Consider the following 15,693-nt stretch of genomic DNA (forward strand, 5'->3'; position numbering starts at 1 on the left):
CCTTGTAACAGCATACCCAGTTCCTCCTTTCCATTCCTTATAACAGAGCTGTCATTTATTTCACTTAGCCATAAGTTGCAATCACTGATTACATCATTGCTATCATTATTTTGAACAAATTTATTAGGTCAATTAAAAAGGAGAAATAAAAGGTCTTATTTCAGCTTTGTGCTAAGTTGCTTCACTCATGTCCGACTCTGTGAACCTACGGACTGCACCCTGCCAGCTTCCTCTGTGCGTGCGAGTCTCCAGGCCCGAATCCAGGAGGGTTGCCATGCATTTCACCTTTATTTATTCCTTATCTGAGTCTTTCTCTCTTATGCAGGTTTGAGTTTTTAACCTATGAGTTTCAGACTTTTATGTCTGAAGAACTTTTAATATTAATATTTATGCAAGGCAGGTCTATTGGCAGTAATAACATAACAATAAGTTTGCTTGTCTGAAATGCCTATTTCTCCATTTTTGAAGGGTACTTTTGCTGGATTCAGTTTTCTAGATTAGTGTTTTTTTTCTGAGCACTCTAAATATTTCACTTCACTATTTCCTTGTATACATGGTTTCTGAAGAGAATTGTGATGACTTTCTTATACTTCTCCATGTATTAGGTAGTTTTGTTTCCTCTGAGATTTTCAAAATTTTCTCTTTGTCTTTAGTTTCCTGAAGTCTGAATATGATATAGACAGGTGTAGATATTTTTTTATTTATCCTACTTGCACATCTTGAGGTTTCTGTATCTATAATTTTGGCTGTCATTAATTTTAGAGAATTTTCAGCCATTTTTAAACTGGAGAATATCAGAGGGAAAATATCTTAAAACTTACCAGTCAGAAAAGATACTCTATGAACACAGAATGACAGTTAGATAGACAGGAAATTTCTTACTCAAAAATAGGTACTTGAATACAATAATATGACATTTAAAGTACTGATATAAACACTTTTAATAAGAAATGCTATACCCAGATAAACTATAATTTAAGAGTGAGGTCACAATAAAAATATTTTCAGAGTAAGACTAAGAGAGCCTACTAGTATACTCTAAATCTTTTTAAAAGAGCTGAAGATATAGTTTAAAAGAGCTAAAGGATATAGTTTAGTAAGAAAAAGAATCCAGAAGGAATTCTGGATTCTGCCAAAAGAAAATTAATTTATATTTGTTAGTATGGTGGACTGTATATCCTGAAGAATCTCCCTCAGTAGAATACAGACATTCTAAACATATGTGATACTTAATTCATTTAAGTCCATAGTTCAAAAGATCAAAAATTTAGAAGTTGAGATCATAGTTGTGAGTGATCACAGATACTCTGACTGTCCTGAGAGTGTTTATTAATGGCTTACTGGAATTAGACACACAACTTAGGAGTCAGTTGGGAATGCTATCCTTCTCTCTCTTCATTCATCTAATAATCTTATGGTATATGACATCATTGTTCCCAGTTTTTCACCTCTTTATCTATACCTTTTGCCATGTTATAACTGAATGAGAGGCAGTGACCATTGTGGCAGACTTTTTGCATAAAAATTAGGATGTTTATGAATCAAGTAATATTCTAGCAAGCTGTCAATATATTTCATTCTCAAGGACACTCTGATCTACTAGCTCACTAAACGTCCCTATGAGTCAGAATATTCTGACCACCACTAGGTGCCTAAGTCCTTTTTTTATTTGAAATATCCCTATTGTCTTTGGCAACAAAGTACTAAAATTTGGTCTCTGCTATTTTGAAGTCTCCATTGTGATGAGGGAACCCATCTCAATGGCAGTATCCCAAAGGTCACTAGTGCTTAAACAAGAGAACAAGCACAGATATTTTTAAGGATATCCTCATTAATATTTTCCTCAATGCCCTAGTAAAGGGAATATCTTCTGGGTCTTCTCACAGATATAACTGGTGTGTGTCGCTGTGCAGATTGTTGTCATTGTTCAATCACTAAGTCATATCCAACTTTGCAACCCCATGGACTGCAGCATGCCAGGCTTCCCTGTCGTTAACTATCTTCCTGGGGTTTGCTCAGATTGATGTCTATTGAGTCAGTGATGCCATCCAACTGTCTCACCCTCTGTCACCCCCTTCTCCTCCTTCCCTCAATCTTTCTGAGCATCAGACCTTTTCTAATGACTCAGCTCTTCACATCAGGTGACCAAAGTATTGGAGCTTCATCATCAGTCCTTCCAATGTGAATATTCAGGGTTGATTTCCTTCAGGATTGATTAATTTGATCTTCTTGCAGTTCAAGGGACTCTCAAGAGTCTTCCCAGCACCACAAATCAAAAATATCCATTCTTTGGCATACAACCTTCCTTATGGTCCAGTTCTCACATGACTACTGGAAAAATTATAGCTTTGACTATATGGACCTTTGTTGGCAAGTAATGTCTCTGCATTTTAATACACTGTCTAGGTTTGTCATAGCTTTCTTTCCAAGAAGCAAGCATCTTAATACCGTGGCTGCAGTCACTGTCCACAGTGACAATGATTTTGGAGCCCAAGAAAATTAAGTTTGTTTCCACTTTTTTCCCATCTATTTGCCATGAAGTGATGGGACTGAATGCCATGATCTTGATTTTTTGAATGCTGAGTTTTAAGTCAGATTTTTCACTCTCCTCTTTCACCCTCATCAAGAGGCTCTTTAGTTCCTCTTCAGTTTCTGCATGAGAGTGGTATCATCTGCATATCTGAGGTTGTTGATATTTCTCCTGGAAGTCTTGATTCCAGTTTGTGATTCATCCAGCCTGGCGTCTTGCATGATGTACTCTGCAAATAAGTTAAATAAGCAAGGTGACAATATCCAGCCTTGACATACTTTTTTCCCAATTTGGAACCAGTCCATTGTTCCATGTCCAGTTGTAACTGTTTCCTTTTGACCGGCATACAGGTTTCTCAGGAGACAGGTAAGGTAGTCTGGCATTCCCATCTCTTTAAGAATTTCCCACAGTTTGTTGTGATCTACACAGTTAAAGGCTTTAGTGATGTCGATGAAGCACAAGTATATGTTTTTCTGGAATTCCCTTGCTTTCTCTATGATCCAACCGATGTTGGTGCTTTGATCTCTGGTTCCTCTGTCTTTTCTAAATCCAGCTTGTACATCTGGAAGTTCTCAGTTCACGTGCTGTTGAAACCTAGCTTGAAGGATTTTGAGCATTACTTAGCTAGCATATGAAATGAGCAGACTTGTATGGTAGTTTGAACATTCTTTGGCATTGCCTTTCTTTGGGATTGGAATGAAAACTTGTAACTATACAGGATAAATCCATTCTAATGGCTCTGTCTTCCTAAATAAAGCTTTGTATTCCTTTCTCTACAGTAGTGCCAGGAAAACATTGGCATTTCAACCTCATTAAGCATAGACCACCATGAAGTTCAAGTTTCAGCCAACTATTTGCACTGTTAGAACACATCCTAGCTGTAAAAACTGGCATTAATTTCAATATCTCTAGTAAGTGCATCCATATCAAAGAATTTAGTCTGGTATAGTAGTATAATTTCTCCTCCTTAATATAACAGCTTTTGTACATATTCCCCAGGGTTTCTAGTACGCATTAGCAAAATATTGCAATCCTTTTGGTATTTAAACTACTTCCTCTCTAATCACACCTCTATTTGACCCTCTGGAGCAAGTTCAAATTTGACCCTAGTTATGGCTCTTGTGGCAAAGGAATAGTTAGAGCACATTTTGAGCAGAGCAGGCATTCCCTAGTAAAACATTCCCTAGTAAAAGGTGAGGTTATTATAGGATTTACTAGCAGAGGAAGGAGATTCTTACAAGGGAGAGCAAGAACATTTTCTTGATGAGGAAGGCTAAGATTGACTCAGGGTTTGAAGATTCTCATTTTATCCAAATCAGATACTCATATTCTCAGTTTCAAAGACCCGTTTCTTGCCAAACAGCACCCTAAATTTTTCCTGAGAAACTTGGCAAGGCTGCAAATAAACCCTCTAATTTCTCAACCCACCTATTAAATTTTGCATGTAATTTAAGTTACCAATTATTTGTATTAAAATTTTCCAGTTAAGTTAGTGGTGTAATGTCTGTCTCCTGACCAGATTCTGACAGGCACCAAACATGAACTGCGGAAAGGTTTGCTCAAACATTGACTTAAAGATAATGCTATTGTCTAATTAGAAGAGCAACCCTGTAGTAGCAATGATGATAAACAATATTGACTGATGAAACAATAGATTTTATTGAGCCCATTTGAGTCCTTACATGAAGCAAGTGACAAGCTGAACCCCAGTCACAGTCTGAGGACCAAAGAGTGAATTTCTGGAAATCATGGGTCAGATAATTGCTGGAAAAACGTCTTTATCCTCTAGTCTCATCTTTGGGCACAACCGAACATCAAGGCAGTTGGCAAAGAAGAAAAGTAGTTTGGAGAGTTCAGATCCAGCGTCATAAAACAGGGAAGACAGGTGGGTTTGCTTCTGAGAGGCGGCAAGATAAGGGCTTAAAACCTCAACTGGTACAGATAAGCAGCTTGAAATTGAAATAAGTAAATCAATTTCTCACTGAGAAAAAGCATAGATTGCTCTGTGATTCATAAGGAGAGCTTTAACTTTTGTGTAGAGGGATAAAAAAGAAATTCATGATTTAACCACTCAACTTTATAATCATTTCTATGTATAAAAATTATACCCTTAAAATAGAGATTGTGTGGAGCACCACGGTATGGAATTTCAGGGAGGGAAATTTTGTTTTTTTTAGCTTTCCAGTGAATCTTCTTGTCTTTGGCATATCTGGATTATACAGTATTTATATTAACACACTGTATTCAAGTCAAAATTCATAGCCTAAGGAGAGATTAAGTCAGGTTTTATTAATTGTTAGCCAGCAGTTTGCTGTTTTTTTCTTAATTGGGTAAATATATTGATGCCTTTGGCTCTTTGCTTCATTATCTGTGAAATGTAAAGTTTTGAGGTTTTTTATGATTCCACATCTGTGCAAGTACCTCACAGGGTGTCTTCACTTGGCACTGGGGTTTAGAAGAGGTGTCTGTAAGAAGTCGGAGCTGCATTTCCAGTTACCTGATTTGCCAGTCAAATGGTACAGAGGAGGAGAAAAAAACCTTTTAAATGACCCCATCACAAGCTTTTAATGCTAAGAATACACAGATGCACCAGTGTTTGTGGGTTTTATGATAATAGGTCAGGCTTTCATGTGTGGGGATTTTTCAATTTCTCATTCTAAGATGTTATGAAAAATGTTACTATAGCAGAAGTGGAGAGTATTCAGCTCCTTAAAAGACAGAAGCAGTGAAATACTAAATTTCTTTTTTTAGGTTTCAGATTTAACTGTAGCACTCATGAATTTCTAAGGTTTCAAACTTGACTATTTCCACATCCATATTCATGATGCTGTTTTTATCCATAAGTGCTACCCACTAGGTTTATTTTAGATGATCTTGTTAATACCCTGACAAGCAGTGAACCTCTTATCTTTAGGACTCAGAAATGTGAAATAAAGATTTGATGGGGAGGGTAATAGAAAGAGGATACAGGGGGAAAATCCTTCTGTTCTTGCTTAAATATCAACATGAAAGTATTTCAGTGGTTGGAAATTAGTCTGAAATTTAATAAAATAGAAAAAATATATAATCTAGTGATTGAGACTGAATATTTAATTCACTATATTAAATTAATTTCAAAGTAGAAGAATATTTTAAACTACATTAGAGATGTATTTCTCAAAGATCTTCTAAGTATTTAAAGGGGTGCATTTGACTCTTTATTTAAAAAGAAATAAACCTGATATCACTGAAGTTTTGGTAACTATGCTTTTTGATCCAGGACATTAATTTCAATTAGTATATCTACCATTTTGTCAAAGGAAAAACATTTTCATGAAATGATAAAAATATAATAACATAAAAAGTAGACATTGCTGCTTTTTAGTGTAAAATCTTTAGCTGCAATAATGATTCAACCTTGAGGTAAACCTACTTCACTTATTTAATCTCTATTTCTGATGCCTAGTCATCTTTTTTTAATTTTTCCAAAAATGCTGGAGTCTCTGTTAGATGTGTATGTTGCTGTAAGAAAGAGAAGGAAAGAGAGATATGCTTTTAAAAATTGATCATCATCTGTAAAATGATTTCTTTTTGCAATCCAGTGGCTTTAGTAACATACTTTTTGAAAAGTATTTTCAAATATATCTAACAATAAAATGTCAATTAGGGGTCATGTCATCAAATTGCTCATTAAACTGTGAAAATTTGTTGGGACCATTGTTTGGACCACTGTTTCACTTTATGTTTGACAGAATGGATGACATGTAACTTGTCAGTGTTTAATGTGAAGTGTGTTCAGGACCTATTTTGCTGGGCATGTTATAAAGGCAAATTTCTGAGCACTGCTGGTTCCATTTTGAGATCAAAATTTGAGACTGACATTTTAGAGCTCTTGAGAAAATAAACGAGAAGTGAAAAAGAAGTGTAGAGAATTCTCATTTTAATATTTGTCATTTAAAGTATGCCTTTTTTCTTACAGTGTGAAAAAAACCATTCCCACATTTATACTGCTGATCCTTTACTCCATGAGCCAAAAGAATTGCATTAAAAAGAGGGTTTTTATTGTAGCCACCAGAACACTGAAGTGACAATAATATCTGTATTTCAGATCAGAATGGATCACTAGCAAAATGAATTAGCATGGCTAAAAATCAGATGAATCTTATTTCTACCCTCTCACCACCTTCAGAGGACTTATCTCATTTTATTGTTTTTGCTTATTTAATTTTCTGCCTCTGACAGTATAAGCTAAGGGCAGGATCTATATACACTTTTATTTTACACTGTTTTCACAGTATTTAGTACAAGGTTTAGCTCATGGTAAATTGTTAATAAGTACTTGTTGAACATGTGTCTGGGGAATAAATAAATGAATAATGCTGTGATTGTGGTTGCTTAAGCAATGCTCTACTAAAAGGAGGGCAAAATTTTTATGTAAGAGAACTATAGTCTACAATAAGAATGACCAAAAGGTCAGTTCTTGACAAAGCATCAGTGACTGAGCTCGCAATAGTCAACATACTGGGAAATTCTAAAGTTTAGTCATTTGTTAATCATCTTCTGAAAAGCATGTATTGAACACCTATTATGTACTAGGTCCTGGAATGGCCATAATACCCAACAGTAGTATCCAACGCGACCCAACTCCCACTTCCCTTTCTGGTGGTGTTTTGCAGCTTGTGTATTCTCTTCTTTTTTTTTTGTCACAAACATGATATTTAGTGTCAGGAGCCAGAAACTCTAGACATCTTTCAGTCTGTAGGACAGTCCTTCAGTAAAGAATTGCACAAGTTTCCATAGGATTTTAAAATATTTGGCCATACATTCACATACCATATTTCATTTGATATGATACCATTGATTTTTAAGATATATGATTATGTATAACTGAGAAAGGTGAAAATGCTATTATGAAATAGCTATAGTTCTATATTATGAAATGCTAGTTCTATATTATGAAATAGCTAGTTCTATGTTATGAAATGCTAGTTCTATGTGAAACATAGGTCACTCTCCATAGCTCTTGTATCTTTGAAATTTCTTTTACCTACTCTGAGGGACCTACAAATTCTCCTGACATCTGTTGCACTGGGTGACATGTGATAAGAAACCTTGCATTTGTTTCATTAACTATATGTAAGCCGCTATCTTCTTACAGCGTCTACCTTCCTTAAGGAATGTATGCTTCTTAAAGGAGGAAACAATTTAGATCTACCTTTGGAAAAAATTGAATATGAAGATCACGATTCCAATGATCATTTTAAAATTTCAAAATGATGCCCACCTGCACTGTTTCCATGCCTTTGAATACTTGTTTCAGTGTTGAGCATAGCATGATCTTTTAAAAGGAATTGTTACATAGTAATTAAACTTAGCACAGGAAATACCCACAAAGCAGATAATACAGTTGAGTGATGACATGATGAGCAGGTGATTGAGTTTGCTGATCTTGACTGCCTCCCAGTTGAAAGAGACTGTAAGAAGCCCTTGACTGTAAGATAAATTTCCTAATTTCAAAGAGATTAAAATGTGAGGGGAAAATATTACCCAGGACAATAGGTGAAAGATTTGTTTTTGTGGTTATGAGTAAAAAGCCTAAATCCATTTTATTTATGTATGGATTTATGTATTGCATTCTTTTCCAAGAATGCAAATTGTGTGTAAATCATAGTTAGATTGTTCTTTGCTTTGTTCAGAACATGCCAAGAGTTGTTCATCATTTTGGAAGGTCAAGTCACTGATGGAAGGGATATTTGTGGTATTAGAGGCTCTTACATCATACACCTATAACTGTCAGCATTGAGTCAGTACATTCAATGGAATTATTCATATTGCAAGTATCTAAATAAGTCAAATTTCGTCCTGTTCAAGTATTTTTATATTGACGTAGAATCTCCTTAATTATAAGTAATTTCCCTTTATTACTCCATATGCTAAAGTGAAGGTATTTTGTTGACTTCTTTTGAACACAGCTTACTGCTTTATTATATTTATTTATTTATTTTTTCCATTTGTTTTTATTAGTTGGAGGCTAATTACTTTACAATATTGTAGTGGTTTTTGCCATACATTGACATGAATCAGCCATGGATTTACATGTGTTCCCCATCCCGATCCCCCCTCCCGCCTTCCTCTCCATCCCATCCCTCTGGGTCTTCCCAGTGCACCAGCCCTGAGCACTTGTCTCATGCATCCAACCTGGGCTGGCGATCTGTTTCACCCTTGATAGCTTTATTATATTTATAGTGGCACAAAAATATAATTTCAAATGACTGTTACCATAGTACATATTTTGATTTGTACATATTTGATAGCTTAAATAATACTTGAAATTCACTGACATTCTTCATGCAGATACATCCACATGTTTTTCTAAAGTCTATAAACTTTTAATCTGATCTTATTCATATTCTTAGAATTTTCACACATCCTTAAAGAGTAAGCTCAGGGAATTTTTTTTTCTAAAAGAATTGGGCTTTTTTTTTTTTTATAAAGGAATTACCCCTAGAGCAGCTGTTCTTAATAATTGATAGGCTACTGATAGCTTTTTATATTCTTCATTGGAGGTACTGATAGCTTTTGATACAGTTCTCTCTATTAAGAGAAAAAGCAAAAACTTTCACCTGGGCATTCAAACCACCCTTTAAAGACTGACTATATCCTTGAAACAGAACTCGTTAGAAGACATTTTTCAGTCAACTATTTCCATTTTAATAGTCAGATGATGATTGTAGCCTTTAAACTTAAAATCTTCAGATTTGAAGTAATTAAATTATCTCAACTTTTTGAAGACTGTGAAATTAAGGAACGATCTAATTAGCTTTTAATGGTACATTGTGATTTAAATAGTCATGAGCCTTTGTTTAAAGTCTTGGCTTCAGGTCTGTGATGTGTGAGATCATGTGAATGATGCTGAAAGGCCCCTTGGGATAATGTCTCCTGTCGCCTGCTGAAGTTCACTGCTCGCCCAAGAACTGGCTACTGGCATGCCACAAGTGCCAATGAAGGCAGTGTTTTTTGGGGGTGAGGAAATTCTAAGCACACCTAATGATTCTTTTGTCATCGGGGTTAGTTTTGCTTACATCAATAACCTTTCGCAGTTGGTCTACTTCTTGACCATGAATAATCTGGTTCATCTCTTTGCATTTTGTCCACTGTCTCTACTGAAAAGCTTGTTTCCAGTCTTTTTCTGCTGGAGAATCCAAGACTGTCAAAAAAGGTTTTGGGATTCCTTGGCATAGTTGGATTTACTCCCTTGGAAGACAGTTCTTCAGCATGTGTGGATGCCTTGATTCGCTCAGTCGTGTCTGACTTTTTGTGACCCCATTGACTGTAGCCCTCTCGGCTTCTCTGTCCATGGGGATTCTCCAGGCAAGAATACTGGAGTGAGTTGCCATTCCCTTCTCCAGGGGATCCCCCCAACCCAAGAATTGAACTGGGGTCTCCTACATTGCAGGCGGATTCTTATGTAGGCTGCGTTAACTGTGGGTTTCATATCAGGATGGTAAAGGGGCTAAATGTATTTCAACAGAAGGAGATGGTCTGATAGGTCAAGAATCCCTGAACAGAAATATGCTCTTCCTGCTCTCAGGTAGCTAATAGTGTCATTGGAGAGGTGGAAATAAACAGTTTCAGCAAAATGGAGAAAAATTTTTTGATAGTGGTCATCACACGGTGGTTATAAAAGCATGCAGGAGGGCACCTGGGAGGCAGGGCGTTCTTGGGTAGGGAGTTTTCTGAGTTGACTTGTTGAGTTGACTGAGTTGAGTTGGAATTAGTCAAGTGAATGCAAGTCATTCCAAGCAGATGAGCAAAACTGGGGAGGTGAATCCAAAGACAGAGCCTTTTTTTTTTTTTTTTTTTTTTTTAACAGTCTTTAAAAGTGAATCTAGACTTCTTTTAAAGTCTAAACCCCCATTCTTCCATCCCCACTACCCATGAACAGTGAGTATAAATCTATAGGCAAATATGACCCAGCAATCCACTCCTGGGCATACACACTGAGGAAACCAGATCTGAAAGAGACACGTGCACCCCAATGTTCATCGCAGCACTGTTTATAATAGCCAGGACATGGAAGCAACCTAGATGCCCATCAGCAGACGAATGGATAAGGAAGCTGTGGTACATATACACCATGGAATATTACTCAGCCGTTAAAAAGAATTCATTTGAATCAATTCTAATGAGATGGATGAAACTAGAGCCTATTATACAGAGTGAAGTAAGCCAGAAAGATAAAGACCAATACAGCATACTAACACATATATATGGAATTTAGAAAGATGGTAACGATAACCCTATATGCAGAACAGAAAATGAGACACAGATGTATAGAACAGATTTTTGGACTCTGTGGGAGAAGGCGAGGGTGGGATGTTTCAAGAGAACAGCATTGAAACATGTATATTATCTAGGGTGAAACAGATCACCAGCCCAGGTGGGATGCATGAGACAAGTGCTCGGGCCTGGTGCACTGGGAAGACCCAGAGGAATCAGGTGGAGAGGGAGATGGGAGGGGGGATCGGGATGGGGAATACATGTAAATCCATGGCTGATTCATGTCAATGTATGGCAAAAACCACTACAATAATGTAAAGTAATTAGCCTCCAACTAATAAAAATAAATGAAAAAAAATCTATAGGCAAAAGGAGAATGAGAGGGGATATTGGTGAATACAAGTTTATTACAGTTTGTGAGTTTGTTTATTAGGAGGAGGGTGGGCATTTAAAATGTTTGAAAATAATTATGGCATCAGGTCCCAGCAACCAAAAAGAACTGCCAGATACAGTGTCAGAGCAGCTCTCTGGGGACACTCTGAGACGGCCATGTGCTACGTGGTCTCTGTCAGCCTTCTGTTTGTCTCTCTAGGTTCACTGCCGACCTGAGCCTCAGGCTGAGAGGGCTCTCTTGCCCGCTGGCTTCCTGTTGGCTCAGCTGATGGAGGCACAGGGGATGTCAGGGTCTTTGCTCCGGACCCTGGCTCTTTCATGCTGTGTCAAGATTTGTCAGTGTCTGCTGTGATCCACCTAAGACCACGGTTCCTGTCGGGGGACTGTGATCTGTAGCAATAGCTCTGCTTGGTTGTGACAACTCTTCCCTTTCCCTTATTTGTTCAGATTTAGGGGAGGTGGCAGCTTGCTAATCTTGATGATTCTGGGGTCCTGCCCATCACTTCTTGGTCTCCCCTTAACCCTTTCCACATCTCAGTCAGTGGTCTCTTCACTGAACCTTTCAGTGACCCGTTTAAGGCTGCCATCTGTGACCCTCGAAGAACTGTGTGTGCGCGTTTCCAGGAGATGATGTGGGGGCCAGAGAATATGCAAGGCGTTTTGGGGTGGTGGCTAATAACCAACAGGTACAAGAGTATTTCTATTTCAGAAGCTTGCATGGCCAAACTGGTGAGTGCCTGCTGAATATCAGCAATGGGTAGAATAAATACTACATACTTAGCAGAAGCTTATACAGAAGAGAGGAGGGCTGATCTGCTTCCTTAAATGCAGAGTCAGAACTTAGGTATGATATAGATATCAAAATACAGGCAATAAAGTCCAGAACTGAAAATGGTATAGGTAAAAGCATTTTTTTTCTGTGTATAGAACTGAAATCTGAACTATTTCCAGACCTCTGTACCTTGAATAAGTAACTACATGTATAGCCTTCAGACAAGAGATTAGAGGTTATTCTCTAGAAATTGAACAAGAACTGCTTGGGATTTAGAGCAAATGCAGGTTATTAATTGAAAGGCTTCATTCAAGGATGACTTAGATCTACTCTCTTATCCCATCTGGTCTATATTGCATGTATCTCCAGTTAGGAGATTGAAGACCCTTTCTGTGGAGAACTGGATTTCTGGGGGAAAGTCCTTCACATATTGAGCTGCATATGGAATAGGAAGTCTAGAAATTCCCCAATAGAATTATGGTTCCCATCCTGTCACCCCAAACCAAAACATGTCAGTTGTTGACACATCTCATTCACACATTGGAAGCTACCAGTTAGCTTTTTAAACATTCATCTTTAATATGTATTGTCAACCAAAGATATCTAAGCATGAGTAAAGACACCTAAATGAAAAAGAAAGTCCCATCAACAAAGCAGAAAGACAGCCCACAGAATGGGGGAAATATTTGCAAATGAAGAGACTGAAAAGGGATTAATCTCCAAAATACACAAACAGCTCATGCAGCTCTATGTCAGAAAAACAAACAATCCAATTGAAAAATGGGCAGAAGATCTAACTAGACATTTTTCCAAATAAAACATACAGTTGGCCAAAAAGCACTTGAAAAGATGCTCAATGTCACTAATTATTGGAGAAATGCAAATCAAAACTATAATGAGGTATCACCTCACACCAGTCAAAATGGCCATTATAAAAGAGTCTACAAACAATAATTGTTAGAGAGGATGTGTAGAAAAGGGAGCTCTCCTGCACTGTTGGTGGAAATGTAAATTGGAATAGCCACTATGGAGAACAGTATGGAGGTTCCTTAAAAAAATTAAAATAGAACTACGTATGATCCAGCAATCCTACTCCTGTGCATATATCTGGAGAAAATCATAATTTGAAAAGATTCATGCACCCTGGTATTCATTGCAGCACTATTTACAATAGTCAAGACAGGGAAAAAACCTACTTGTCCATTGATAGAGAAGTGGATAAAGATGTGGTGCATATATGTAAGGGAATATTACTCAGCCATCAAATGAATGAAATAATGTTATTTGCAGCAACATGATGGACCTAGGAATTATCATATTAGGTGAAGTAAGTCAGACAAAGACAAATATCATACAACATTGCTCATATGTGAAACCTAAAAAATGAAACAAATGAACTTATTTACAAAACAGAAACAGACTCCCGGACTTCAAAAACAAAATTGTGGTTGCAGAGGGGAAAGGTGGGGGGAGGAGGAATAAATTAGGAGTTTGGGATTAACATATACATACTTCTGTATTTAAAACACATCACCAACAAGGACCTACTATATAGTACAGGGAGCTCTACTCCATATTCTGTGATACCCAATATGGAAAAAGGATCTGAAGAATAGATGCATGTATATGAATAAGTGAATCACTTTACTGTACATCTGAAACTAATGTAACATTGTTAATCAACTATGCATGTGTGTTTTCTTGCTCAGTCATGTCCCACTCTTTGTGACCCCATGGACTGTGGCCCAGCTCCTCTGTCAATGAGATTCTCCAGGCAAGAATTCTGGCGTGGGTAGCCATTCCCTTCTCCAGGGGATCTTCCCAACTCAGGGACTGAACCCGGGTCTCCTGAGTACAGGCAGATTCTTTAGCATCTGAGCCACTAAAAAAGTCCGTTAATCAGCTGCATTCCAATATAAAATAAAAATTAAATTAAAAATAGAGTGAAAATGGAAGGAAGGAAATAAAACAAGAAATACAGGAAAATATTTTAGAATTAAAAAAATATGAATATCCAGATTTAAAGAACTTACCAATTTGCCACTGCCAAGAATGAAACTGATTCCCACTAGGACACTCCAGTAGGAAATTTCAGAGCACAGATATCCTAAGTATTAGGAAAGACCATGTAAAGGATTGAGTATCAGAATAGAATTGGATATCTCAAGCCCCAAAACAAAAAGACAGTAGAAGATTTTCAAAATTCTGAAGTAAAGTCTATCTACTTACCTGTTAGCTAGCTATCATCTATCTCCATCTATAGTTCTGTGAACTTTATTTAAAAAATTTTTTTAAAATAGAAGGACCTATTTTATTTTTAACTGGAGTATAATTGCTTTGCAATGTTGTGTTACTTTCTGGTGTACAACGAAGTGAATCAGCTATTTGTATACCTATATCCCTTCCCTCTTCACCTCCCACCCTCACTCCACAGCCTACCCAATCCAGGTCACTGCAGAGCACTGAGCTGACCTTCTGGGCTTTAGAGCAGGTTCCCGTGGGCTGTTTTACACACAGTAGCGTGTGTGTGTGTGTGTGTCAACCCCGATCTCCCGACTTGTCCCACTCTCCCCTCCCTCCACTGTATCCACACGTCTGCTCTCTCCATCTGTGTCTCTGCTCCTGCCCTGGAAATAGGTTTATCTGTACCATTTTCTAGATTCCACATATTTGTGCTAACTTGATACTCACACTACCAGTGAAAAGTGGGGAAGATGCAGCCCTGTTCAGAAGGGTTGCTTTCTGTGCAAACGTTCTTAAGCTATTAATGGAGGATGTTTTCCAGACAATTGAGGGAACACATCAAGAAAGAGGAAAAGACAGAATGTAGGAAACCATGTCTCTAACAAAAGAGAGTAAGGGAGAGGGGTGCCAGCTTCAAAGCTCTTCAGCCAGCTGAGAGAACTATCAGTCTTGTTTGGAGTAGCAAAACAGAGGCCTTAATGAGGGAGAGCTCCAGGAAAACATGTAGATTGCATGAAATTATATGTAGCAAATTGGAGATAAAGCATTCAAGATATTTACATGGAGGTTATAGAAGACAAAGTTGTCATGATAATAAGCTCCGTACGATAGAAAATAGATCTCGATAATGCTTTTCTGTGCAGTAAATTATATTTCCTAAACCATACTCATGAATTGATTCAACTAGTAGCTTTTAACCATACTCAAATAATAGGAGAGAGGAAATGAACATATAAGGAAATGCACATATATCAGAAATGGAAATTGGTAACATGTGAAAGTGTAAACTGCAATAAGTCTAGAATCACAGGTATGAGTATATGTAGCAGAGACTTCTAGCTGTCGCCCAGTAGCCTGTCAGTCCTGCAGAGGAAAGAGTTGGCACACGGCTGGCTAGCGCGAGCCCTACATCTCCCTCCTCTCTCTGGCTGGGAGGAAGTTTTGGCAAAGAAGGTACATGCGTACGTTTTAAGTGATAGCCTCTTGAAATCTCCCTTGAGGGAGAAAGCACTTATATGAGCTTTTAAATTTTTTTTTTTTTGCTTTTTTGTTTCTTTCCCCCTCTTGCTGCCTGAAGCATGGATTCTCCCTCAAACCAGGAGGAGAAATGCCATATTCTAGCAAGCCCTGGGCAAACAAACCCCTCTCCTCTCTTATTTGAGGCACTGCTTTGAACTTTGCAGAACCAGACCTAACACTGTTACAGGGTGTGGTGAGAAATATGGAGATCACATCCAGAAGAATCAACAGAAAGGATAAAAAGTGGTTGTCTTTG

This window comes from Cervus elaphus, chromosome 28, assembly GCF_910594005.1.
Source record: "Cervus elaphus chromosome 28, mCerEla1.1, whole genome shotgun sequence".
Taxonomy (NCBI): Eukaryota; Metazoa; Chordata; class Mammalia; order Artiodactyla; family Cervidae; genus Cervus; species Cervus elaphus.